The sequence below is a fragment of the Carassius auratus genome, unplaced genomic scaffold (assembly GCF_003368295.1).
Source record: "Carassius auratus strain Wakin unplaced genomic scaffold, ASM336829v1 scaf_tig00214762, whole genome shotgun sequence".
Taxonomy (NCBI): domain Eukaryota; kingdom Metazoa; phylum Chordata; class Actinopteri; order Cypriniformes; family Cyprinidae; genus Carassius; species Carassius auratus.
Window position 1 is genome coordinate 288,942 of NW_020527795.1, and position 27,170 is coordinate 316,111.

A 27,170-nucleotide genomic window follows, 5' to 3' on the forward strand; every position below is an offset into this window, starting at 1 on the left:
AAATAAGCTGGATGTTCACAGAGTGCTGTATCCAAGCATGTTAACAGAAAGTTGAGTGGAAGGAAAAAGCGTGGAAGAAAAGATGCACAACCAACTGAACCGTATGAGGATTGTCAAGCAAAATCGATTCAAGAATTTGGGTGAACTTCATAAGGAATGGACTGAGGCTGGGGTCAAGGCAAACAGACGTGTCAAGGACTTTGGTTACAGCTGTTGTATTCCACTTGTTAAGCCACTCCTGAAACACAGACAACATCAGAGGCATCTTACCTGGGCTAAGGAGAAGAAAAACTGGACTGTTGCCCAGTGGTCCAAAGTCTCCTCTTTTCATCATCTTTTCAGATGAGAGCAAGTTTTGTATTTCATTTGGAAATCAAGGTCCTACAGTCTGGAGGAAGGGTGGAGAAGCTCAAAGCACAAGTTGCTTGAATTACAGTGTTAAATTTCCACACTCTATGATGATTTGGGGTGCAATGTCATCTGCTGGTGTTTGTCCATTGTGTTTTTTTGAAAACCAAAGTCACTGCACCCTTTTACCAATAACTTTTGGAGCACGTCATGCTACCTTCTGCTGACCAGCTTTTTGAAGATGCTGATTTCATTTTCCAGCAGGATTTTGCACCTGCCCACACTGCCAAAAGCACCAAAAGTTGGTTAAATGACCATGGTGTTGGTGTGCTTGGCTGGCCAGCAAACACCTGAACCACAGAGAGAATTTATGGGGTATTGTCTAGAGGAAAATGAGAAACAAAAGACCAGAAAATGCAGATGAGCTGAAGGACACTGTCAAAGAAACCTGTGCTTCCATACCACCTCAGCAGTGCCACAAACTGATCAACTCCAGTCCACTCCGAATTGAGGAAATAATTAAAGCAAAATAAGCCCCTACCAAATATTGAGTTCATGTACAGTAAATGAACATACTTTCCAGAAGGCCAACAATTCACTATTATTATTTTTTTTTACTATTGGTCTTATGAGTTATTTTAATTTGTTGAGATAGTGAATTGGTGGGTTTTTGCTAAATGTGAGCCAAAATCATCACAATTAAAAGAACCAAAGACTTCAGCTTCTTCAGTCTGTGTGAATTTAATTTATTTAATACACGAGTTCCACAATTTGAGTTGAATTAATGAAACAAAATAACTTTTCCACGACTTTCTAATTTATTGAGATGCACCTGTATGCCAAAAGTTCCCTAATATATACTATTTCCAATACATTTCCAAAGTGTGGACCCATGCACACTCTAATTGCTGATTGATATATAAGAGGAGGATTTGGTTCGGAACTACAAACACGGTGGATGTAAATGAGACTGACGAAGTACAGATGCCTTGAAAGGCAGTTTGAGTTATTCATATATATAAAATATATATATATATATATATATATATATATATATATATATATATATATATATATATATATATATATATATATATATATATATATATATATATATATATATATATATATTTCCCAAGGTCTTATAGCCAGCACAATGCTGTACTGCAGAAAATGTTGACTACAAGCACCATAAACATTCTACAAATTAATTTAAATTAAGAAAAAAATCATAGAAGTATTTTTTTTTTTATTTTTACTAATTGCATCGTTAATGTTATTTTAAATAACTTTATCGATTAACGGACAAAACCAGCGTCACGTTATTGACCCATAAACATATGCTCACTCTCATTTCTCTCTCACACACACACTCACACACGCACACACATATATACTTGTGTGGCAGTGGAAATGTGAGAAATATAGTCTCTCACTCCAAGCGACTGTAGCAGCAGCACCAGCAGCAGCTTGTGAATGGTCCCCGCCTCTCCGGGGAGTTTCCTCCAAGGGGAACTTTTACTTTATGTGCAGCACCTGTTGTGTCGCCAGTCGGCCGTCTGCGCTCGCCAAACACTCGGAGCCACCTCAAGACACTAATTTCCTTCAGAAAGTTGGACAAGCAACGCTGCAAAGTGCCATTTTACCCCGAGTCGATCGCTATGTGTTGCGTTACTCGAATGGACTATCTGTGTTTGCAAGGGCAAACTGTCCTCTTAAACACTCGTTTTTAGGCGAACAGGTGTGCGCTCACTAAGTTAAGAGCAATTATTAACTTTGTGCAGATGCTCAACGGGAAACTTTCCACACAGAAGTTTTCGCAGTAGAAACTCTGGCCGATCAGGATTATGTGGACTTTACTTTACGCGTGCCTGTGTCCAAAGTTGGATACGCGTCTCAAGAACAATATTCCTGCATGGTGATTGAAACAACATACAAGTGCCTATAAGCACCGACAGCCACCATTTATCCAAATGATTCCTTTGCTTCTCTTGATTCTTATATCGTCTCTTCATCAGCATGAGTCGGTGGCGGAATCGAGTCACATCAGTAAGATTCACCACGCCAGCACGAAAGAGCAGAATGGTAAGTTCAAAGAGTCATATGATTTTTCTTTTTCTTTTCTTGGCTTGTGTGGGACTTCTGATAGTGCTTTACAACTAAATACATTGAGTTTACCTGTGCAGTGGCAAGTCTTTTTAACATTTATTCTTTAAAGCATACTAAAAAAAAAATCACTTCATATTTATCTCTCCTATTTATTATATAAGTTTTTATGATGTAAGTAGTAAAGCTGGAATATATACTAGCAAATATTGCGATTGTTGCAAGTACTAAAGATTAAATAGTTAAACTAATCCAGTGTCAATTAGAATACATGTGAGTGATAAATGATGTCTAACCCAAATGTCCCCGTAGAAAAATTCCATTTGTTATCATAGATCCTAATAGTAAAATCTGACAAGATTTTAAATAGTCTATTACCATTCAATTGACTACTTGATTGAATGCTAGTCTCTGTTGAAAAAACTAACAGCACTAATATTTAATACATAATTGGTGATATAACAAATATTCCAATGGTTATTGTTGTACATATGAATTTAAGGAATAGTAATTAATAGAATAAATTACAGAAACTGAATTAAAAAGAGTAAATGTTTGAACAGCTTGCCATAAATGGCTACAATTTAAAGGTTCACACAGCATTATGCTTAATAGAACTTGAAGTTACCTTTGGCTTTCATGTGCATGAAACGCACATCTCTATGTGTATTTAAGAGGGAAAAAAAAGTCTGGTTAACGTGGTCCCCTGGGGAGGGATTTCTCTCTGATCGCAGAAAGACTCCATTCATGCAGCGTGGGGTGCCCTGGGGCAATGTAATTTTCTTTCCTCTGAATCCCACCAAAATTCACAGGGTGAACGTGAAAAAATGAAAATCATATTGATATAAAAAGCAAGCATTTGCATTTAATTTTATTCTGAAACTATGAGCTCAGTGTTGTAAAGCAGGCGTTGGTGGGGACATGCAAACTGTCGCCCATTGCGCACCATTAACAAAATGTAAACTACTACTTGTGTTGACTTAGGCGAGGGAGGGCCCCTTACTGTGTCAGGGGTGAAGCAGAGTGGAAACATCTTGCTTCTCTGGGCCCACTATCAGAGCTTTCATTGTATTATCATTCTTAAACTGTGGAACATGCAGAACATTTCTACTGGAAAGCAATGTTTATATGAAAAAAAAAAAAAAAAAATATATATATATATATATATATATATATTGTTTTTTTGTTGTTGTTGTTCTTTTAGGAAACATATAAACATGAAATCCTTCTAGTTCCATGTGTATATATTTGAAAAGTAACTTCTGTATAACTTGGGACTGTAAAATTCTAACTTTTTTTGTCTAATTAAGGCAGGCTTAATTGAATTGGCAGGTCTAATACAGCACATACTGTATCTAGTCCTCTCAGGTCAGAGTTGTGAGCCAAGGAAGACCTTTATGATTGCTATTTGAGGTTTTTGGCTGTAACGCCACCTTTATTCCCCAATGACTTAAGAATGGAGGTGAATTGGTAGTATGCTCTGCCAAGGGTCTCTAAACAGAGAGTCTTGTTCTCTGGCTCTCTCTGTCGCAGCCATCTCTGGTTGGTGTTGATTGAGGCAGTTCTTCACCGCCGATCTGAGGCTGGTTTTATTTCGCAGCTTCAGTGTGAAGTTAAGGTCAAGTTAAAAAGCTACTCAACCAACTTTCTCAAGTTAACCCCAGTAGAGAGTTTGCCAGCCCACAGTTCATGGAGCTGTTCAGTCTCATAAATGCTTTTTTTTTTTTTTTTAATTGTTTGGTTCAGTGGTTTTCATACAAATTTTTGATGTGAGGAGGATTTAGTTGATGAAAGATGTTAAAAGATGTTTCCAGTTCCATCCTTACTAGTGACTCAAATGTTTATGCTGGTGTCTGCACTGACCTGACCTTTAAATCCTGTTTCATGAAGTCATAAGTGACCATGCTGAAGGTTAGTTTGTTTACAGTAGATGCATGTTTAGGGTGTTACAACAGGAATTGTCAGTTGATTAAACTGCAAATTAGTATCATATCAATGTTTCCCTTAAACCATATGCAAAGACAGTACATTACAATGTTAAATGAGTGGATTGTTAAATAGAAATGACAATAATTTGCTTTCGAAACCTATATAGATTGTAGGCTTATGTTATGTTATGTTTTCTTTTTTTTTTTTTTAGATGGAATGCTAAGTTAAAAAATGTATCAAGGCTCCTTCAATATGAACAACCCCTTGCTCATTCTATGCTGCCTGATCTTTGTAAATATGGTTTGTCAGGTCAGAGAACATGATTAAATATGTACATTTTTTGTGTGTTATGTTTGAATGATCAGCTGTACGTAACAATTAAGTTAACAGCCATATAGTTATGACCATACAAGTATGAGGAGCTTTGAGTAAGAGAACAGAACCTGAATGGTTGTCTGCTCCACTTAAAATCCCCATTTATTTTCATATTCTAACCTCTGTATGGGCTTATGCACAATTTCCGCCATTATTTTACACTTCAGTGTGAAATTATTAACATCTATCAGAGATCTTAAATTTATAGCCATGTTATTGAAGCCAATTTTAGATGAATGTTATCAGCAATTACTAGGTGACATTGGTGAGTAGTTGTTTATTCCTTGTTGCAACAGTGTCCTACCCTAATAACAAAACTACAAATACTTGCACCATGATCAGTTAACCATTCCCATCTTTAGCTGTATCCATATGCCAGTTCTATAGCTGTGGAAAGGGTTCAGAAAGCAGCTGCAATTTTTCTAATGGTGCCAGATTATCCACCATTAATCTGCTGTAACCCCTTTGACATCTCAGACAGAGACGTGTGAGAGTCAGCCTCAATAATGACTGAATGCTTCGCGAGGCTCTGCATTACTGGATTACTCAGTTAGGAATGGGGTTAATGTGGTGCACCAGCTAACTGGGAAATGCAGTGCGCCTCACGTATCAGACAGTTAAGTGGTGGGTGTGTAATGATTAAAGCATATTGCTTGAATGCTCACAAGCAACACTTCACTCTGCAGTTAGGAGTTTAAATCTAGTTATTAACATGTACATGTATCATGGCCTTCCATGCACATCATGCAGGATAAAGGGATAGATAACCAAAAAATGAAATACACACACGTGTGTGTGTGTGTGTGTGTGTGTGTGTGTGTGTATGTGTGTGTGTGTGTGTATTTTTTTTTTTTAAATATAATTATCTGAGTGAAAATTGTTTATACATTTTGGTAATGCTTTTTTGCAATGTCCTTGTTATGCATATGTAATTACTAATAGTAATAACAATAAATTATGCATAATTACATGCAACAAACCCTAATTCTAACCCTAATTATATAGCAAGTGCATTTAGTGAATTGGTATTACCAGATACTTAAATGTATAATCATACTGTAAAGTGTAACCTTTTTTTTTTTTTTTCAGCATGGGTTTAGTTAACTATAATAACCCTGCCCCAATGTTATCCCAAACCTGTAAGATCATATGTATGTTGTGTGGTGGTGGTAATAGAACATTTCTCTCTCTCTCTTTTTAAACATGAAATGAAAGGTCTAATGTTGTTTTGACTTGCATTGTATGAACATACACAGTTAAATAGATACTGTTGGACTTGTGGAGAAATTAATGAATTTGAAATTTGAAGCCACTTGCTCAATCAATTTCTCAAAAGAGAACAACATATTGTAGGTATTACCTTTGCTGCAAAGACTTCAGAAGAAAGTGGTTCCCAGAACTCTGAGACTATGTGACAGCTGGCTGTGCTCTTGCTTGGCAAAGCTCTACATTACCAGCCTGTTGTATTAAGTAGTTTCCATAGCATTTCAAGTTTATATTGCATTTGTGAATTGTGAATACGCTGTGGGTAGCGAATGGCAAACCTAAACCAAAAGGATTTTCAATACCCGGTAGTCCAATAAAATAGAAAACAAGCTTTCTAGTAACTCAAGCACCAGCACACACACACACACCTGAAACAAATGACTCCCTGTTAATGTAAAAGTTTACCCGGGTCCTTTTGCACCAAGCTCTTCTGGCTGTAATACTGTAGGCATTGAAGTTTGTTGTCAATCGACAAGCAGTACCCTGCCAATTCCCGACTTTCAAAAGCTCAATGGGAGCTGTTTTTTTCTTCTGAGAACTTTAAGACTAAAGGAGGAAAAAAGCATTGGGAAGTTAAAGATATTTTTATGCAATACTATGCAGTTTGTTTAAAGGGAAGTCTCTTTTGTAAACTTTCTGGGATAGAAGATTGCATGGTTGGGGTGTCCATGTTTTTGCTGTCACCACACTTTAAAGGCAGTGCGACTGATTTGGCAAGTAAGCAAGTCAATGCCTGTCTGATGTTTGTCGTGACGGACAGTGAGTGTACATTCCTAACCCAAACAGAGCTCCAATTTAAAGGGATCAGCAGCAGGGCCATGGAGTTCCTCTGTAGAACTGGGTCAGAGCCTTTGATTTGTTTTTCTTTTTTTTCCTCCTGTAATTTCATGGCCTTTCTTCTTCTGTCCTGGCACCACCCGTGTCATCTACCTAATACCCATAATCCTGTGAAAGATATGTCCTCTTGTTTCAGTTAAATATGAGGTCAAGAAATCCATAGCTTCTGCTCTGAAATGTTCATTGAAGATCATTTTATGAGGACATCAGTAGTGGTGTCCATCATCTACACTGATGAGAAATGGGTCTGCTAATCCTCCATTGACCATTGAACCAGGCCTAGCTTGACAGATGCTAAATTGCCATGATCTAACAGATAATAGTAAATATTTATCTAATCACACAAAAAAGTAGAAGAGATTTAGCCCAGTACTTATACTGCGAGACCCAAAAATAGGAATCAGACTTAAAAGATGTAATTGTGCTACATAGCTGCTTCCTCCTGTCTACTTACCTCTCATTTTTGATGATTTATGTAGTGATAGGAAATAACTATAGCCTCAAGCAATTCTAGTTGTAATGCTGAGCCCAGATTTGACTTTTTAAAGCAGTAAATCTCAAATTGCACTGACAACAAATATGATATGAATATGAGTTTGGCTGTAGTGAAATGTGTATAAACACAAATAGGTTTTCTCTTTTTCATCTGAATCTAGTTGTTTTTCTCCAAACAAAGTTTACACATTTAGACAAAAAATATATTACATTTATGGTGCTCCGTCACTGCTTTCCTGCATATGTGTATGAAAGTGCACTAACATACAAAATTTTGGGGCTAGTAACATTTTATTTTAATATAAAGTGACAGTAAAGACTTCTACAGTAAAACTCTGAAACTCTCTTTCTTACTTTCTATTCATAAAATAATCCTAAAGAAATAAATAAAAAGTCAACACTGTTTTCAACATTGATTAAAAAAGAAAGAAATGTTTTTTGAGCAGCACCAAGTAGGCAGATTAGAATGATTTCATGTGACATGCTTTTGCCATCACAGGGATAAATAAAATTAAAATAGAAAATGGATATTTTAAACTGTATTACATGTAGATAAATTTAACCGAATTATAAAATTATGTTCGTTTTTTATTGTATTTTTCATCAAATAAATGCAGCCTTTTCTTTCTCATGGGGGGGGGGGGGTGCTTGTATGAAGTTTAAAATCATTGGTTACCCGTAAGCCAATCACATAACATTTGGTTATGACTTGTGTTATTCGCCTGCTCAGCGGCCTCGAACTTCCAATGTAAACACAGGAATGCTGCGAAAACAAAGCCAACAAGCAAAATACTAGAGTGTACATGGCAGTTCACAATCACAATTATCGCCTTGCTGGACTTTGGCCTCCCCAGTTTCTCGCTAACGATCGGTAACAGTTAATAAATGTATCTTTTCCCAAAACCTGTCGGCTTCAGTTGGCCAATGCTGGGAATATTCTCCACAACAGAGTGAATAGTATCCCGTGTGTCTGTGTCCGTTTTCAATTTCCCTAACCTAAACTACAATCCTAAATTCGGCGCTTAGCGTCTACGTCACTGCTGTCAACCTGTCATCTGTTCGTTGATTGGCTGGGTGTTTTGGAACCAGATGAAAACTGGGAGATCTATCTCACTATCTCGGACTGAGTACAGAAGCGAACTGAAATTGAGCGGATGTACAAAGTCTGACGTAGTCAGGCTAGAGAAAACCTTACCTAACCAAAACTTTTGAACAGTTGTCTGTGTAAAAACAACACTTTAAAGAACCAAGTTCCAGCATTGCCACTGACCATAACTATTGGTTATCTCCACTTCTCTAGACTGGAGGAGCTGAACATTGCAGCCTTCGATTCAGCTTAACTTGAATCATTAATGCCTGTCAATCACTCCCTGACAACAACACTTCCTCAAGCTTTTGCTCACCCCTCACTTTGACTCTTCGGCTCCCTTTCTTTATTCATCCTACCTGTCACCCACAGACAGTTTGAAGACAGATGTATCTGCGCTTTTTAATAAACAGAGTCATGCACTCAGACAACACTTAACAACATCTGCTAGAGACTTAATTCAGGGACTGTCACATGAACTAGTGCAAAAAAGAAGAAAAAAAACTTTATCTTCTAATATTGTACAGTGGATATAGTGAAAGTGATTTGTGGGCAATGCTGGTTAAGTTAGACTTGGTTGAGCCACCCCTACCAAAACTTGGCCCGCTGGTTATTTAATCCTGTCTGCTGACACAAGAGGATAACCTGTAACTGTTTGTGAGGCCTAGTGCTCTGCCGGAACAGATAATTCTACACTCTTAGCCGTAAGCTGTCTGTGGATATTGCCTGTTTTCAGAGAAAACTGAATTCCAAAGGCCTTAGACTTTTGGCAGCAGGTAAATGTGATGACTTGACCTTGGTTCCTATCTCTTCAAGGCATGTCTACATACCTTGGCAGATGTCAGCACTCGCTGTCAGAGAGGTATTTTGGACCTTCCCCCTCCTTTTTAATCCTCACTTATCTTGCTTGGTCTCTATCAACCCATGTAGATATGTGTGTTTAAGTAGAATGTGTATTATAAAATAAAATAAATATATATAAAATATGCAAAACATTTATAAATCAATTAAACAATAATAAAACCAAATACAATAAAAAAGTAAATAAGCAAAAATAAATGTAAGCTTATAATAAATGAATCGTGAGAATTGTATACCATGAGTGTCATATTACTGTATTAAGTACCACTGTAAAAAATGACCGTGAATTGAATCATAAAAGACTGTAAAAATGCTACAGTGCAAACCTGTTAAAAGGTTAACGGTAAATTCCCCTACTACAGTATATGATGAAAAACTGTACTGGATATTACATGTAATTTTACGGTAGTATACTGTTCTACAAAGGTTTTTTTGGACTATTAATCTCACACCTGGATTTAGATTTGATTAATATCCTGGCATTCTTTTATACTACATAACTCACATCTGAAAGATTCATTGTCCTGGGTGTTTTCTTGGCTTTGGCGTGGTAATTATTACTGAAGTGGGAAGTCTATAGTCTTTTGTAGAGTTTTATCAATATTCAGTCATGTTAGCTTGGCTAACTTGCCCGTTTGAGACATGAGTCTGAAATTGTCTCATTACAGCATGTTTATGACTTGAGAAGGAGATCACTGGATGATCACCAGCCCACACACCAAGACACACTCTATTAGCCAAACAACATGCCATTATGACTGGCGTGTTTGTGTCGTGGCTTTGAATTGAGGAAATATTTTGCTGTCAACACCACACCACTGTGGTGACATGACCTCAGTCAGCATTTCTCAGAAGGTCTCTGCTGACCCACGGCTACTGTTTTTACACAAGAGAGGTTGAGAATGCTCAGTCCTCCACTTTGCATGGTGTGATAAATATCCCGTGGCCACTGAGGATTCACTGAAGCCAGACTTTAAATTTTATTTTCCGTGTTAACATTTGACCTGTTTTAGAGAAATGGTATGACTGACAGAAACATTTGGATTATGCAAGGCTATCAGAAATGTGACCTGGTGGGTAGTGTATTTTGTCCAATATGTTGCACAGCTGTGCAGGCGACCAAAGTTCAAGTCTACAGTAATTTTCGATACCACTCACCTCACCCATCTTCTTTCTATTATTCGTAAGAATTCATACAAGATTGTAAGAATTCGTAAACCTAATCATAAAGCCTTACCCTAAACAGACCCCTAAACCTAATGATTGTAATAATAATTTTAAAAAAGTTGAATGTTTTCATTGCATTGTTTTTTTTTTTTTTTTTTTTTGTACACAAACACTAACACTTTCCACATGATTAACTGAATAATGATTAAAGTTTTAACTGATCATTTCTGATTTAATATTTTTGGAAACTTTTCCAGGCCTATAAATCACACTTAAAAATAGGTTACTTCACATTTTAAAGTTTTCAAAAATGTGAAACGCTTACTAAAAAAAAAAAAAAAAAAAAAAAAAAAAAAACTTTATCTTCTTCTTTTTAGTTTTCAGTCTTGTTTAAATGTTTGTCTTGTCTTGTTTTAAATAATTTAAAGTTTCTTCTAAGTTTGCTGATGCCCCCTAGTGGGCCCTGTCCTTTTCCCAAAGCAGCCAAGCCATATTCACCTGAATAACTCCTTTTGTCTACCATTGACAAGAAAAATGTTGAATAATATGAAGTAAAGTGAAAGGCAAAACCTTTTCATTTTTCGCCAGCTATGCCTTAAGTTGTTTTGTTTTGTTTTTTATTGTTTTGTTTTTTTGAAACATCATCTATGATTAATACAGTGTATTTGGTTAGTAATTGCTCATGCAGAACTCCGATTTCTCTGAAACTGTAATCAGATGTGTTAGAATGTGGCTTCCAACAGCTTCATCGTTATTCTGTCAGCGGTACGATGCTGACTGGTGAAATATGGTAGATATGTTATTTGAAATCAAGGGGAAAAAAGTAGCAGCACACCTGTCGTGGTACTCGCTGGCTGAGCGCCAGTGTCCCCATGCCAGAACAGATTGCTTTATGTTTACTTGCACATGCTGAGATTTGATATACGACAGTGTGCCAGTCGCACACCCTAGTGTGTGTAACTCAATCGCACATAGTATTTGGAGAATGTCTGGCTTTTTGCCGGTGCACAAATAGGTTCTCCGGACACACTCTTACACAGATGCTGGTGTCAGGCGTGGCACGTTGGTTCTCCCTGGAGACTGGAGATCTATTTCCCAGCCTACAGACTGAGCAGCAGCAGCTAAGATGGACTCCAGGTGTGATTTATAGCTGTGTGAATGCAAGGCCAGATTCAGGAAGATTCTCTTGGACTGCCACTGAATCTTTTATCGTATCGGCTTTATAGTGCCGTAAGTCTTATTCTTTCACGCATGCAGGAGTCTACGCTGACTTTTTAGTGGTTTTGAATGACTCGCTGAACTTTCTCTGCTTGCTGTCTTTTCTCATCTGATAGTGCTACATAATCAGTCCCACCGGATGAAGGATGCTGATTACGTATTTAGAAGCCCATTAATTTAGTGTGCAATCCCTAATGGGCTGTTAAATTCCCATTGGCTTGTGACACAGTATTACCGCAGCACTGATAAGTGAAATGCATGCTGATACTAACAAAAAAAAAAAAGTTTATCAACTGAATCAAAGACTAAGGGTTATTCAATGTGTATTTATAATAGACTATACTTGTAATATGTTCCTTCTGTTATAACAGACTTGCTTTTTATTTCTTCCCTCTATCTCTTTATCTTAGTGTGTGCATATATTTCATGGCTAATGGGGAGGTGGGTGATCAAAATGGTGTCTGAATGACTGAGGTGAAATAAGGTGGGATACATCAAGTTTAAAGCACCAAAGGTGAAATTGTCTCACCCGCCTCGCATCGGACATCTGTTCAGAAGCCTCTCATTAACTCCATGGAATGACAGCACTAATTCAAGTCGGAAGCCCCACCGGCTAATGAGATGCCAGGCACAGCTCTCATTCATCTCTGTGCCACGCTGAGTGCATGTTTCACATCACATCAGTCACCAATTCTAGGGACCATATCTGTTCCCACACATGTGGCAGGTATGTTAAAGTGACTTTTTTCTGATATTTTGGCAAAGTTGTGTGAATCCATTCTCCTGTAATGCATCTGTGCTCACCTCATAACTAAAACACCTGGTTTATGTGCCCATACTTGCAGAAACCAGGTGCAGCTTTGTGCTGAAATCTTCTTTAAGGTATTTTTTAATATTTCATCATGGATGATTTGGTGTGATTTTCATGTTTCGATCCAGACATGCAGGTTGCTTTTGAGAAATAAGGGCATTATGAAGAAAAAAACTTGTACACAGTTATTTAAAAAGTGCACATCATCTGCCTTCAATTCATGGCCCCTTTCACTTGATTGAGATGGATAACCACCATCAAGATGGGATTACATGGAGATTTAAAGCAATCATTGGATGATCTGGATTGCTGCTTTGTTATGCAAACAATTAAAACACACCTGGGCTTGTATGTATAGAATGAAGATTTAAATAAAAGCCAATTTCTTGGCAAAAATGCATAGTTTTATATAAAGCTTAAAGTAACTTTTGCAAAGGTCTGCGTTTTATTTGAGCAATTATTGACTAAAGTGACACTTAAGTGTTGTGAGGTATGGACTGATGTCAATCCAAAATGCTTACCCGATCTGCAAGAGTAATGCATCACCACAGTCATTCTTGATTTAATAGTAACCATTATATGCCAAAACATAGGGCTGGGCGATATGGCCTAAAAAAATGTTTTTTTGTTTTGTGTTTTCACAAAAGATACGATTTATGATTTAAAAATATATTATTTTGCCCCCACCCTACTTAAAATCAATGTTCAAATGACAAATAAATTGTTCAAATTTTTTTTAAAGATAGTTCTTTATCATTTACTAGTCAAATTTATAACTGAGACGAGGTGATTAAAAAAAAAAAAAACAGTAACGTTATTACCCTAATGCTGGAAAGACCTTTATTTTATTTATTTATTGTTTTGTTAATAGTAGCCCATCATGCATCTAACCATCCACTCGGCCTTAAGAGCTGTTAAGATTAAAACTTGCAACTCCGCAGTGAGTCAGTGTCATGGACGTAGGAAAGAGCACGTGTAAATATATTTTCTAATATATATTTCCATCTCGTTATGCCGCTGGTTTAGGTTATTTAAAAAAATAAATTAATAGAAATTATTTGTAAATAGAGCAGACTGTCTAACTAGACACAAGAGTTGTTGTCCACACCCCACTGTGCTAAAAGTCTATCTAAACTTGATGACATCACACTACAGTGTCAAATAATCTGAACGTATTGTCAGTTCATTTCGTCATAAATAGAACGAGGCATAAGTTCACTGACGGGGATCGTCACTTGTGGATCGCGCCGCTCGTATCCGGTGTAGACCTGGTGTGAGTTTATTAATGGGTTATGTTATAGCCCTGGTTGTTTTTAATGTTTTTATTAAATATCTGTATCGACTGCATGATCATATCATCATATTATTTACTGTCATGCGAGCCACAACAGTAAACTTGGCGAGCCGCGCAACGAGCATTGCTGCTTTCTGCTGTGCAAATTTTGTTTGTGATGGAAAATAACAGTACATTTTCATCAGTTATTTTATCTACAGATCGATGCATTTCTTACAGATTTCAAAATCATTTCAAAATCAGATACTGATGAAGTAGCACTGTAAGATTACATTTGTTGTAATTAGGGCTGGGACAATGCGTCGAGGTCATCGATGACGTCGACGCAAAAAAATACGTCGACGCAAAATATGCGCATCGATTCGTCGACCTGTTTTTATTTCTCTAAAAAACGTTTGCAAAATGTTTACCTTATGTGCACTGAATATACGTGATGGCCGGATCAACATTCTGTCCAACATTATATAACCAATCCAGGGGTTTTTCTGCATTGATCTTTTTTGAGTGATGTAGAATAGATTAACGGCTGCACCTGACAGGCGCGTACAAGAGAAAGCCGGGTTTTGCACGCACTCACTGTCTTCAAACAACACGAACGCTGTCTTGCTCTCTCTCTCTCTCTCTCTCTCTCTCTCTATCCCTCGTGCATATTAACCAAAATCATTAGACACGATAGAAAAAGGGCGGAACGCCAAAGTTTCACGTGGAGCATTTGAGATTTTTTTTTCTCCATGACAGGCTGCTGGCTCCCACTGTTAATTTATTTTAATTTTTTTGGAAAAGCACTCTCTGTATTAGCTTAAAGCCCTCAAGTTTACATTGGTTACTGTATTGTTTCAATTGCTCTAAACAAGTATTTTGGGTGACCTTTTTTATTGAATGCTAGACATCAAGTTGTTATTTTCATCTGTAAGAAGAACTTTTTTTCAGTAAACTAGGCCCTATGTGTTCAGTAAGCTTGTTTCAGTAAGCTATGCGTTTTTAAGGCTTCAAGGTTTTATTGAATGCTATCTCTATACAAGTGCAAAGTAATGCATTCTTAGTCAGTCTTTTATTTTGTAATTTTAAGAACAATAAACATATATTGCAATGTTAAGGAATTCATGTTTTTTTCATTCAGATATGTAAATCAACATGTATAAATTGTTAGTAGTCAATTAATGGGGAGATAATCAAAATCTAATCGGTCTGAAAAAATGTATCGTTAGATTAATCGATGCATCGAAAAAATAATCGCTAGATGAATCGTTTAAAAAATAATAGTTTATCCCAGCCCTAGTTGTAATGCATTATTGCGAAAGCGAATGAGTATGAATGTGCTGTATCTGTCATTATAATCTTCTGATCTGAGAGATTCATCTGTATCAAGCTATAGCTAAATATGTTTAACGTGAATTCTTGCCGAATATGCAGTTTTATTACGGACTGTTGGCATGAATTGTACTCGTGATGGAGCGTTCTTGGACCGAGTGAAAACCACGACGCTCCGACTTAAAAAATAAATAAATAAATAAATAAAATACACTCCTTGTTCCAGTCAGAATCACTCCACTCCACTCACATACTCTGCTCAGCAGCATGTCTCTACTGCAAATGCGCATGGATGGTTGAGCCCACTCGGAACTATGGGAGCCTTGAGTTAATCGATAAAATCGATTTATTGCCCAGCCCTACCAAAACATTTAAAGCAACACATGTTCTGCTTAGTAAATAAGTTGATGACAATTTAAATATTAATTTAATTTCTAAAAACATTTCTAGTTTTATATTTTAGGATCATATAAACAAAACTAAACATCTATAAAAAAGTCAAGTCACCTTAATATATATATATATATATATATATATATATATATATATATATATATATAGCACGTTAAACAAAATACATTGCATCGATGCAACTGAATAGCATTTATTAGGAAAACAGTGTGTCAATAATGCAAAATGACAGTTAAAGGCAGTTCATCATTGAATTCAGTGATATCATCTCTGTTCAGTTTAAATAGTGTCTGTGCATTCATTTGCAATCAAGTCAACGAAATCGCTGTAAATGACCCCAACTAAGCAAGCTTGAGGCGACAGCGGCAAGGAACCGAAACTCCATCAGTGACAGAATGGAGAAAAAAACCTTGGGAGAAACCAGGCTCAGTTGGGGGCAAGTTCTCCTCTGACCAGACTAAACCAGTAGTTCAATTCCAGGCTGCAGCAAAGTCAGATTGTGCAGAAGAATCATCTGTTTCCTGTGGTCTTGTCCCGGTGGTCCTCTGAGACAAGGTCTTTACATGGGATCTGTATCTTGGGCTCTAGTTGTCCTGGTCTCCTCCGTCTTTCAGGGCTGTAAAGGTCCTTTCTAGGTGCTGATCCACCATCTGCTCTGGATACGTACTGGATCCGGATGACTGCAGTGACCCTCTGATCTGGATATAGACTGGATCTGGTGGCTACGGTGACCTCGGAACAAGAGAGAAACAGACTAATATTAGCGTGATGAAAAAAAATAAAAAATGAACTATATCATGAGTTGACCAACACAACAAGTATTTTAGGTCAAAGGAGCTTGGCTGATAAGTTATTTAGGTAAATTTTTATTTATCTAATTTTATTTTTTATTTTGACAAAAAAAAAAAAACTCAAAGCAACTTATAAATAAAGCAGATTATAAATAAAATGATTGGTTTATACGATTGGTGTTCTATCATTATATAAATAACCAATAAAAGGCATAGCTTTTTAATCACAAAGAAGAGTGAATAAATAGAAAAAAAATACATACTTGTGACCACAACCTAATTTTTTTTTTCTTAGGTGTTGTAAACCAAATTGATGAATTAGCATTTTTCCTTATGTCTTGTCTTTTGCTATCCTGATGTTTTTACAGTTTAATTGGCTGTTTTGGGAATCTATCAGTGGGGATGCTCCGATCACGATCGGCCGATCGTTAATGCGCATCTCGTCAGTAAAGCCGGTTTTCTAATCAGCGGTTGATTCCCTCAGGTGCGTGATTAGAAAACCGGCTTTACTGACGAGATGCGCATAACGATCGGCCGATCGTGATCGGAGCACCCCTATCTATCAGTCACACATGACTGAGCATTTGTTTTGTTATCCGTCACCACTAACAGCAAGCGTCTCACACATCAAGGCACTCTTATGCTTAATGGTGTGAGTAGGCTGTTAAAATGCAATCAGACACAAAGTGTTTAACTTATTTATTTATTTAAACCCTTTTATCTGTTATTCTGAAACAGCAGATTCAGGAAACCATTACAGTAAAAAGCAAATCCAAGCTTTTATTATTCTGTCCTTAGCGATGTAATCAGTCTTAAATCATTTTCCTGGTGTCCATTGTACACATTAAGGAATGTTTTATGGGCTTTTACATTACAATTTACATAAGTTTGCTGTATAGCAGTAGTGCAGACATATTTCAAATATATTGTTGCAGTTTGTATCTATGCAGAGGAAATATCAGCTGCAGTTTAAAGAAAATCACTCCTCAAATGTGCGTTGTACCTTCCATCCATCAAGTTAAGTTCAGCTGGTTCATTGTAAATGTCTGGACCATCTTCCCATGGTATGCATGCATGCTTGAGCAGGCAGGAGTCAGTTAATGTGAACACTATATGTGTCTACATGTGTGTCTTAGTGTATGTTTAGCTATTAGTAGAGTTGGATTGTGAAATGCTATTAGCAGAGTGACCGATCCTTACTCATGAAATGGGATGCTTATTTTGATGGCTGTTTTTAGTAATAGTTTGGGTATAGTTTGGTTAAGAGCAAAGGTGCATTTCCACCATTGGGGATGTAACCGTTTATTTGTTTATCTGCCTAGGAATGCATATATTTTCTTTGGCTCCATATCTGTTATGTTAAACAAGTCAGTAGCTTGTACACCAATAGCTGGGCATTACATGACTTAATGCGTGCTGTTACTAAACAGTAAGTGAGGCATCAAAAGCACATCTGTATCTTGGCTGTTTACCTGATAAATACTTATGTTTTGTCATATTATAGCTCAGACTCCCGCTGTACTACTGTTGTTATGCTCATTTCTATTTCTAAAAAAGCACGCAAACACTGCAAAATTTCTGTCATTCCCTTATGCCATCTGTTTTCTTTTTTTCAAATCCGGTTAAACATTTTTATTTGGTTGAAAACTTATTCTCACTGTAGATTGGAGATTATATCAGTTACTGTATATATTATGAGAATGTCTAGCCTAGCCATAATTTCTATTATGTTATTTGTGTTTCTTTAGCATTATGGGTGAGCACATTTAAAGGGATGACAATTATTTCATTTACTCACCCTAATATCATTCCAAACCTATATAACTTTCTTCTGAAGGGACACAAAATAAGGTATTCTGAAGAATGGAGTTGAGGTTAACATTTACTTGCATTGTATGAACAAAAATCAGACAGTTCTCAAAATATCTTTGTTCCACAAGAGAAAAAGTCGCAAATTACATGAGGGTGAGTAAATGATGACAGCGTTTTTGTTTTTCCTGTGAACTGTTCTTTTAAGGAAGCCCTGTGTAATTATGGTCCACCAGGCAGAATCGGGCACATTTAGAGGCTGCTCACATGAAACATTCTTGTTTTCAAAGACGGCTAGATGGAGTACAACAAGAAATGGATTATAGGGCTCTATACAGTAGCTCTTCCAATATCAAAGTGAATTTAAAATGTGTTTTGAAATGAACTGTGTGGAGAGCTGCATTACTGCAGTAAAGCTTGTGAGAGCTCTGTCTCTCTCTGACACACACACACACGCATACATGCAGCACCCAAAATCACAGATGGGATTACAAAGAGCCCTCCACAAAAGAACCAGCACAGCTGTAGCAGAAAAGAAGCCTTTTAAGAGAAGATGTCTTGTGTTGGGTCAGATACAGATGTGCCTATCCGTGTGTTTAAGAGAGGGTGAGGTAAAGATTCAGTGGAAAGGTGAGCATTTGCTCTTAGTACCGGCAGACTTGGAATTTGTCTGTTGTAGCAGCTGGTGTCGTCTCTTGCCAGCAATTTCTGCTATTATATGAAAGTTTATCCTCAAACATTTTTACTCCGGCAGGTCAGTGTGAGATTAGAGGGGTTTCGAGACGTTAATGTGGCCACCCACCCTGATGCGAATGGGTTTCAGACTTAGCATGAGCTGGTTTGTGTGGTGAGAAGTCAGAAGCTGACACACAGCCCTTAATTAGCTCGATCGTTTATGGAATAGTACTAACTACTGGGTACTAAAGCTATTTTCAGAATTTTGTTTTTGTTGTTCCAAAATGGGGACTAAATTGCACAATGTTGAACTTCTTGGTCGGGTTCACATTCACTAAGCAACATTTCAAAACAGACCAAAATTTGTTTATTTATCTTTTCTTTTTTTCTTTTTTAATTAGTTATATTTTTAGATTTAGTTTTTTCTTTGCAGTTTCACAAAATGTAGGTTGACATCTAATACCAGATGCCAGTATTAGATGCAGCAAGTTCACAGAATGGCAGAGCTGCCTTTAAATGTACATATGCACCTAAATGATTTATCTATCATCAACTATCATTTCTATACATAACTCCATATCATGTATGTAACCCACAAATTTGACTATCATTTCCTAATCACTCATTGTGTATGTCTTTTGAATGACTATTGAGAAACATAGCAACACCCTGAGCTAAGACAATGTCTAATTGGTCAATACAACTTTTGGGATGTGTCCAACAGCATAGTTTAAAAGCTTAGGACACCAAATTAGATTTTGCCTTAGGGCTTTTTTATCTTTCTTTGGTTTTTTTGCCATCCTTTTTTTGCGTTCTTTGAGCGCTCTTCCTGCCTTCTTCGGCCTGCACGCCCGCTGCTACATAATCACGATGAGAAGAAAAACCATCTAGACCCATTACATTGTTTTATTTCTTTAGTTCTTTTTCTTTCCATTGAGAGTTTTATGTTCTGAGTTAAGTTGAAACCTCTTTCTGCAATAACAGCAACAAGGGAATCCCCTAAATAAGCAACTTGCGTACCTCCAGATTCTAGAACTGGTGCATTTAATATAAATTTTAAACACGTTGAGGAACTCAGTGCGAGGGTTAATTAAATTATTCATGGTTGTTCAGGTCTATGCTATTGCACATAATGCTATAAACTCTTTACTCACTTTCTCTTTTCCTGCTGCAACTTGTGTGAATGTATGGGTGCATAAGCATATGTAATATGTTTTAGATTAGTTTATATTGTTTTAGATTTATCCAATAAAATCTTATTTATATTGTGAAGAGAAGTATCTTGTGTTTTCTTCTTACATGTTAATGTCTTAAACTGCCGATCTTGTAACTGTGCTAATTAATGTTTTCACTATATTTTTTGGATTTTAATATCCATTACAGAGTTGATGTTATATAGCTTGTTCAATGAATCACTTGCTGACTCAGTTATCAGCCGTAAAAAAAGTGATTCGGTCTAAATTCCTTATAAAATCAAAAATAATTCCCTTTGAGGTAAATTTAACCTGTTTCCCTTTCATACATTAGCCTTACAGTGTGCCAAGAAGCTCTTTCAGAAAGGCTTTGGAAAACAAAATATGAAGGTTTTTATCAGGAGCTGACATTTGCACATGAGCGTTGGTTATTGATCAGTCTTTCAGAATAAATAGGATTTTTATAAAATGAAATCCTTTTGTGAAAATCCAGCATTGAAATTATCCTCGTTTGTGAGGCAGTCCAATGTAAAATGATTAGCAAAATCATATGGACCTCACTGATTTTTGTATAACAGGGGTGGGGGGTTGGGGGTATTTCTTTCAAAAATTTAACTTAACCACAGTTTCCTCAGCAGCTCAGATGGAGGGAGTCTATGGAGACTCCTATGATCATCTGTGCATCCCAAAGCACGACACTCCTAATGCCCCTTTAGTGTAGTAGTAGCAACAGCAAGAAAACAGTAATGGTGGACTGCTGCTTCTCTCTCGGGGAGGATCACAAATGGGAAGGGATTTCTTCCTACGATGACGTGTATGTAGGGAGAATCTGGAACCGCTCATTCTGAAAGACTGTTTATGAAAAAAAAAAGAAGGGGTGGATTTTACCAATTTGTTTTTACACACTGCGTCAACACAACTGTGTTCAAATGCTTATAAAGGTGATTTTTGCATAGTGGCTCCCCTTTAAGGTCTCGATTGTTTTGAGGTGGATCAGATTATTTTAAGATTATTCAGATATAACCGTGGTATAGCAATGTCAAGTTAAAACAAAACTGAGGTATTTCCAAGGTAGTGTTTTGTAAGCATCTGTTCTTCACAGAAATCTTTAGTACGTGTTTTGGCATAACAAAGATCTTGATTTTGTTATTACAATTTCCTCTCCCAGTTTCTAAAGTTGAAATCATCCAAAATGTTAATGGGCTGTAAAACAAAAATGTTCAAAAGCACCAATAACAGGAACATTTTCCGTTATAAGGAAGGCAGCGGTTAAACTGAGCCTACATTTTATGAGAAAACTCAATGGCTACCTGTCATAATTACCCTATTAGTGTGATTGCTGACTGTCTTCTGCTATTTCGCAGATGATGTCATGTCTAATTCAAGGCCCTTCTGGTCAGAGGTAAGTTACAGAAAACCAAAGCCATGTCTAACTATGTAAACAGAGCGCTGTGGTGAAAGTAAGTATGAGGCAGGCAGTACACCAGACCTCCATTAGAGAATAACACGCACACGTGTTTTGCTTAATTGAAGACCTCACCAAATTGTTAAAGGATGTGGTCTGTATACAACATGAGCAAGCTTTGTGTGTGTGGCCAGGACCGCAAACACAAGTATGCAAGCAGCTGACGTGTCGGAAGAGTTTAATTTAGTTTCTTACACACAAACAGACGCACTTTGTTTGAGAAAAGCCACAAAGATATTTTAGCCTTGTTTGGGCCTAGTATGGTTGGATTTAATAAGGACGTTTGTATTCTTCCATCTTCCTCTCATACAAAATCATTAAACCCAGGCAACGTTGTTTTTAGATTAGCAGGTAATGTTAAATGGCAATGGTCTCTCTCCCTTCAACTTGGCATGTGTAATGTAAAAATGTCCTTTCTACATTAATATGCATAGACAACTGTAACTAAGTTTGTTTGGACTCCATTGACCGTCACAATGTCTTTTATGTTCATAGTAGAAAGTCATAGAGGTTTGGAATGACTTAAGGGAGATTTTAACAAATAACAATGTATATACTTGTATATACATATAGTATATAATATTATTATTAAAACCCACCAGAGATGATAGTTATTTACTTTGCCTTTAAAAAAAAGGCAAATTTACAAAGAACAGTGGTGAACAGTTGATCACCATAGTAGTTGTGGGAATCTGCATGACTTACAGTGTCTCAGCTCCACATGCTTTTATTTTCCCAGTTGTTGCTGTTAATTTTAGACCTGGCATAAAGCGTGAGCAAAGTGGAGTTGAAGAAATAACGTACCGCCCTGATGATACTTGATCTGATAATCATTTTAACAGTGACGAGCTTAAGCTCACAGTCAGGCATTCAGCAGTATAAACCACATGAAGTGAGACATTAGAAAAAGCTTGTGGAGAGAGACAGAGGAAACAGTCATGCTAACTTCAGAATCAAATTTCCTGTCAGGCAAGTGCATCCCAAAGACATTCGTACACACATTATATTCACCCACCCACCAAGTGGGTTAGTTCAATGTCGGTATTTGGCCATACGATAGCATCTGCGGATGTTACGGAGCTCTCTGAGAGGACGTGTTAATGGATGAGCCTCATTCTGTGAGCTGTGGAAAGGGAAGGTTTTGGTGGCCTGTTAGGATCTTAATCGGGTCTTGGTGAAGTGCCTGTAGGATTCTGTTACTCCATGACACAACAGCAACCTAATGCTCACACAGCATTTGAAGAGACTTAGTTTAGCCAAGCTTTACTTAAACATGCTCTTTACCACAATATAATTGTAAAAAGAATTACACAAATGTACAGGATTAGTCAGGATTGTGGGGGTGACCAATCCAATTCACATTTAAAGGAACTGTTTACTCAACCCAAAACTGAATGATTTACTTGGAACACAGAGAGAGTTTAGCTGAAAGTTCACTGCTCTGTTCCTTACAATGAAAATAAATGGTGACAGGTGGCTGGCAGATTAAAAAAAGCAACATAAAAGTAGTTAATGTGACATGCCTGATAAATTCATAATAATAGTGGAAAAAGAAAATAAGATTGTGAATGTAAATTGTGAATGTTGTGAAACAAATATATTGGAAAAAAGGTTTGCCATTTAAGTGATGCTAAATGGCCAACAGGAACTGAGCAATTCAGTGAGTTAAAGCATCAGACTCCTGTGGTGAGTCTCCATAAGGAGCATCTGCACGGCAGATTGTGCCATTCCAAATAAGTCGAGGCTTTTGAAGCCAAATTATTTTTTAATGGTATGATAAATTCCCATGCTGCGTTCCCCTCACTTGTCTCTCCCCACTCCTTTTCTATTCTTCTCCCTCCTTCTCTTTGCTGCCCAACTGGAAACCTTAAAGCAATAAATATGAAAAAGCCAGAACTGGAATTTACAGCACCTGTAGTTACTGCCGCAAACCCTTTAATCATGAGCAGATGTAGGAGCAACTTAAAAGTAGGGGGTGAAATCAGCATGCACGGGTGGGTGGGGGTTAGCGTGGGGTACAGTTTCACCAGCCGGCTGCAGTCAGCTCCCAACATATGGGGGATTAAAACACAGACAACTCCTGAACAAGTCCCTTTGAATCAGAAACATTAGCACTTTTTGTTGTTAAATGCTGTTACGGGCACTAGCATTAACGTTCTAGAGTGAAATAAATACGGACATCAAGGCCTTCTGCCAGACAACTGGGAAATATGAATTGAGTGAAATGTAGTGCTATTATGCCAAATTTCCAACAGGAGGTTTCAAAAGAGTTTTTATGAGCTCTGTTGATTGTAATACACATTTCTTTGAGAAGAAAAACTGCAGTTTCTGAACCCCGAATATATTTGAACCTGATCAGAGTGGACTGCGAAAAGCTGGAGTAGGCGCTAGCTTTGGTTTCAGTGCACCAAACCATCAAAATTTAATAATGCAAACTGCATTTCTCTTTGATTGAAACCTAAATGTGCGTTGTTAGATTAGAGGGATCGTTTACCCAAAATTAATAATTCTGTCATCATTTACCTGCATGTCATGCCAAGCCCGTATTACTTTATTCTGTGGAGCGTAAGAATTTGGTTAAGGTTGGTGTCACTTTGTGGTAAAGAGTTATATATTCTTGTTTCTCTGTTTTTGTTTGTATTTAGACACTTGCCCACGTCCAGACAAACATGCTCGCATACATGTCTGTACTGTCTTTGTTTCTACCGCTTCCAGGTTAATATTTAAACTCCAGACTCAGTCGGAGGTCTAACATGTGAACAAGGCACAATGGTAGCACTGTGAGCCCTTATTTATTCATGCTCCGCTTCCTACCTTAATCAACGTAGTGCTCTCCTCAAGAGAGAGAGAAGAAGGGAAAAAAAGAGAAATGGGTCAAGGAAAAGTCATGTTTGAGGTAATGCACCCAAGGGGCCAGCCTCTGATCATTATATGACATTATTTAACCCAGAGATGAGGTCATCTTAAAGCACAGACATGTAACTCTTCCAATCCTTACCAAGCCTAAAATGCAAAAGTCAAATAAGGAAGTTTTAGTGTCAAGGCTGAGGTTCAGTTTCTAATGACAAACCTTCATTTCGTCAGTAACCGTCAACCATTATTGTATTTGTGTGCTTTGGCGTTTTAAGCAGGACAACATTTACTCCTTCCTATCTCTTCCTCTTTTTTTTAAGCTTGCATACCTATAGGAAAGCATGCAGCAGTGTGTAATGACCCTTTTCTGTTTTAAGAGTTTGTCCGTTACACTGCATGTAAAACTCACTGTTCCTTGTTTAAGTATCAGTCATAATATGCTGTTGTCTTTTTTTTATTGGAAAATCTTAAATGAACAACAGGCGTTTATAACTCTTTGAACAGTAGTCTTATCAGGACCATTTAAAGTGGTTTGTTGGGGTCCTAGATATAAAATGTTACTAAATCCAAGGTTGCACAAAATGTATTGGTTCATTTTAATAATGAGTGTGAATACAAATTGAATTTGCCCTGCATTTCATTAAAATTTGAAATGAATTGACAGGAAGATTAATTTTAATGAGCTGGAATTAAGTGCAGTCACACATGGAGAGTTTTGCAACATGATAAACAATTAGATCATGTAGTCTGATAAATTGTACCTATATACACTATCAAAAATAAAGCTTCTTAAATGGGTTTCACTACCAAAGAAGAAGGTTTTTGGGTTACCAAAGAACCTTTCAGTGAAGAGTTCTTAATATATAACTACTTTACAATGTATAGAACCTTTTATGCCATTGAAAGGTTCTATATAAAGGGATAGTTCACCCAAAAATGAAAATTGTCATTAATTATTCACCCTTACGTCGTTCCAAACCTGTAAGACCTTTGTTCATCTTCAACACAAATTAAGATATTTTTTTATGCATTTCAAGAGCTCTCTGACCCTCCCATAGACAGCAAGGATCGTAACATGATCAAAGCTCAGAAACGTAGCATCGAGATCGTTAAAATAATCCATGTGACATGAGTGGTTCAACCAAAAATTTTACGAAGCTATGAGAATACTTTTTGTGTGCAAAGAAAACTAAAATAACAACTTTATTCAACATCATCTGCTCTGTGTCACCCACGCGATTTTGGAGAGTATTACATACCAATGATGTAACCTGGATTGTTTTAACAATCTTCATGCTAGTTTTCTAAGCATTGATAATGTAAGGATCCTTGCTGTCTATGGGAGAGTCAGAGATTTCTTGGAATGCATCAAAAATATCTTAATTTTTTATTCGAAGATGAACGAAGGTCTTGTGGGCTTTGGAACGACATGAGGGTGAGTAAATGAATGAAAGAATTTTCATTTTTTGGTGAACTTTCCCTTTAATGGCATTATAGATGCCAATAAAGAACCTTTATTTTTAAGACTGTGTCACCCACATGATGAATTTAATTGAAATTAATTTGGTGGTATTCATTTTATTTTAAATAATGAAGAGCACTGACTCATGCTCCACTTAATTTCCAGTAAGACACCAACTACATCTGCTCTTGTTACATTAGCATTTTAATAACAAGGTATGTTTATACCGTATACCTCCTTCCAAGATCTTGTAACCGCTAACAATCATAGGCTTCAATAAGAGAAGGCCTGTTTTAATGCCAGAAACCTAAGAGAATTATAAACATTAATACAGGGCTTGACAAGAAGCTGTCAGTCTGCTGGGCAAATGCTGTAACATGCTGAGGAAAAATGCCCTTTCTTTCTCATTTCAACTAACTTCAAAGACCTTGGCAGCTGTTGCCGTCTCCTGATCTGTTTATATAACTGAGTCCATAAAGGGTTTAGGCTTGTGCTGCAAACAGATCTGAGGTGTTCAACAATGTTCCACGGGCCTTGGGCTCTTTTGTTTGGATATGTTTCACACAAAATACTCCTCAACTCTGAAGAGCATGAGTGATCTTGCTTTACATCCCTAACATTGACAATGTGTCTATTCTATGTGGGCAATAGCTTGCAGGGCATGCCAGGTTTCTGCGTGCCGAGTGCAATTTTTTGGAAGGTACTTTTCGGATGTGCACAAAGTTTCTGTTCAAAAGTGACTTGTGTATTGTCTTACACATCTCCTCCCCGGAGTGCAATTAATCACAGCATGAGAAAAAGACATCAAAGCAGTCGCTGTCATGTTTACAGAGAGAAATTATATGAGTCGTCTTTTCTTTTTTCCACTCTAGATTTTTCCTCCTGCCTACAAGTGACACTGTCAAACATATTGAATTTTGATGGTCTTAACAGATTGTTTTTTTTCTCTCTCTCTTTCTCTCTGCTCTTTACGGATGTCAGAGTGATCATATTTCTATCTCTTGTGGTTGTGGACACACCTCAGGGGTTAAAGCTGTTCCCCAGAACTTTCCGCAACCCCAGTGGTTCAGTCATTTCTCTTCCAGTGACTCCTGAAACATCATTCGGCCTTTACTGCTGCTTGTGATGGGATCTGTCATCCAGACCACGGAGGGAATGAGTCACTCGTCAATCCTAATACAAAAAAAGGAAACTCAGAAATTAATATTGTCATTTACTGATCCTAATTTTGCTCCAAGGATTTCTTTCTTTGTGAAAATAAAGACATTTGATGAGAATTTTGTCCATATAGTGAAAGTGAAACCTGTTTTGGACCCCCTTTGTGCTTACAAGATAATTAGCACTTGCTGGAAAGGAAGCAATGACTCATTTTTGAAAGATTATCATCTGTTATGTACTATATTGAT

At 37.1% G+C, this 27,170-nt stretch overlaps 1 pseudogene; it reads left to right on the forward strand.

Moving 5' to 3' along the window:
• Positions 1 to 1,762: 1,762 nt before the first annotated feature.
• LOC113092927 (platelet-derived growth factor C-like) overlaps positions 1,763 to 27,170 on the forward strand; it is a 36,991-nt pseudogene continuing 11,583 nt past the window's right edge.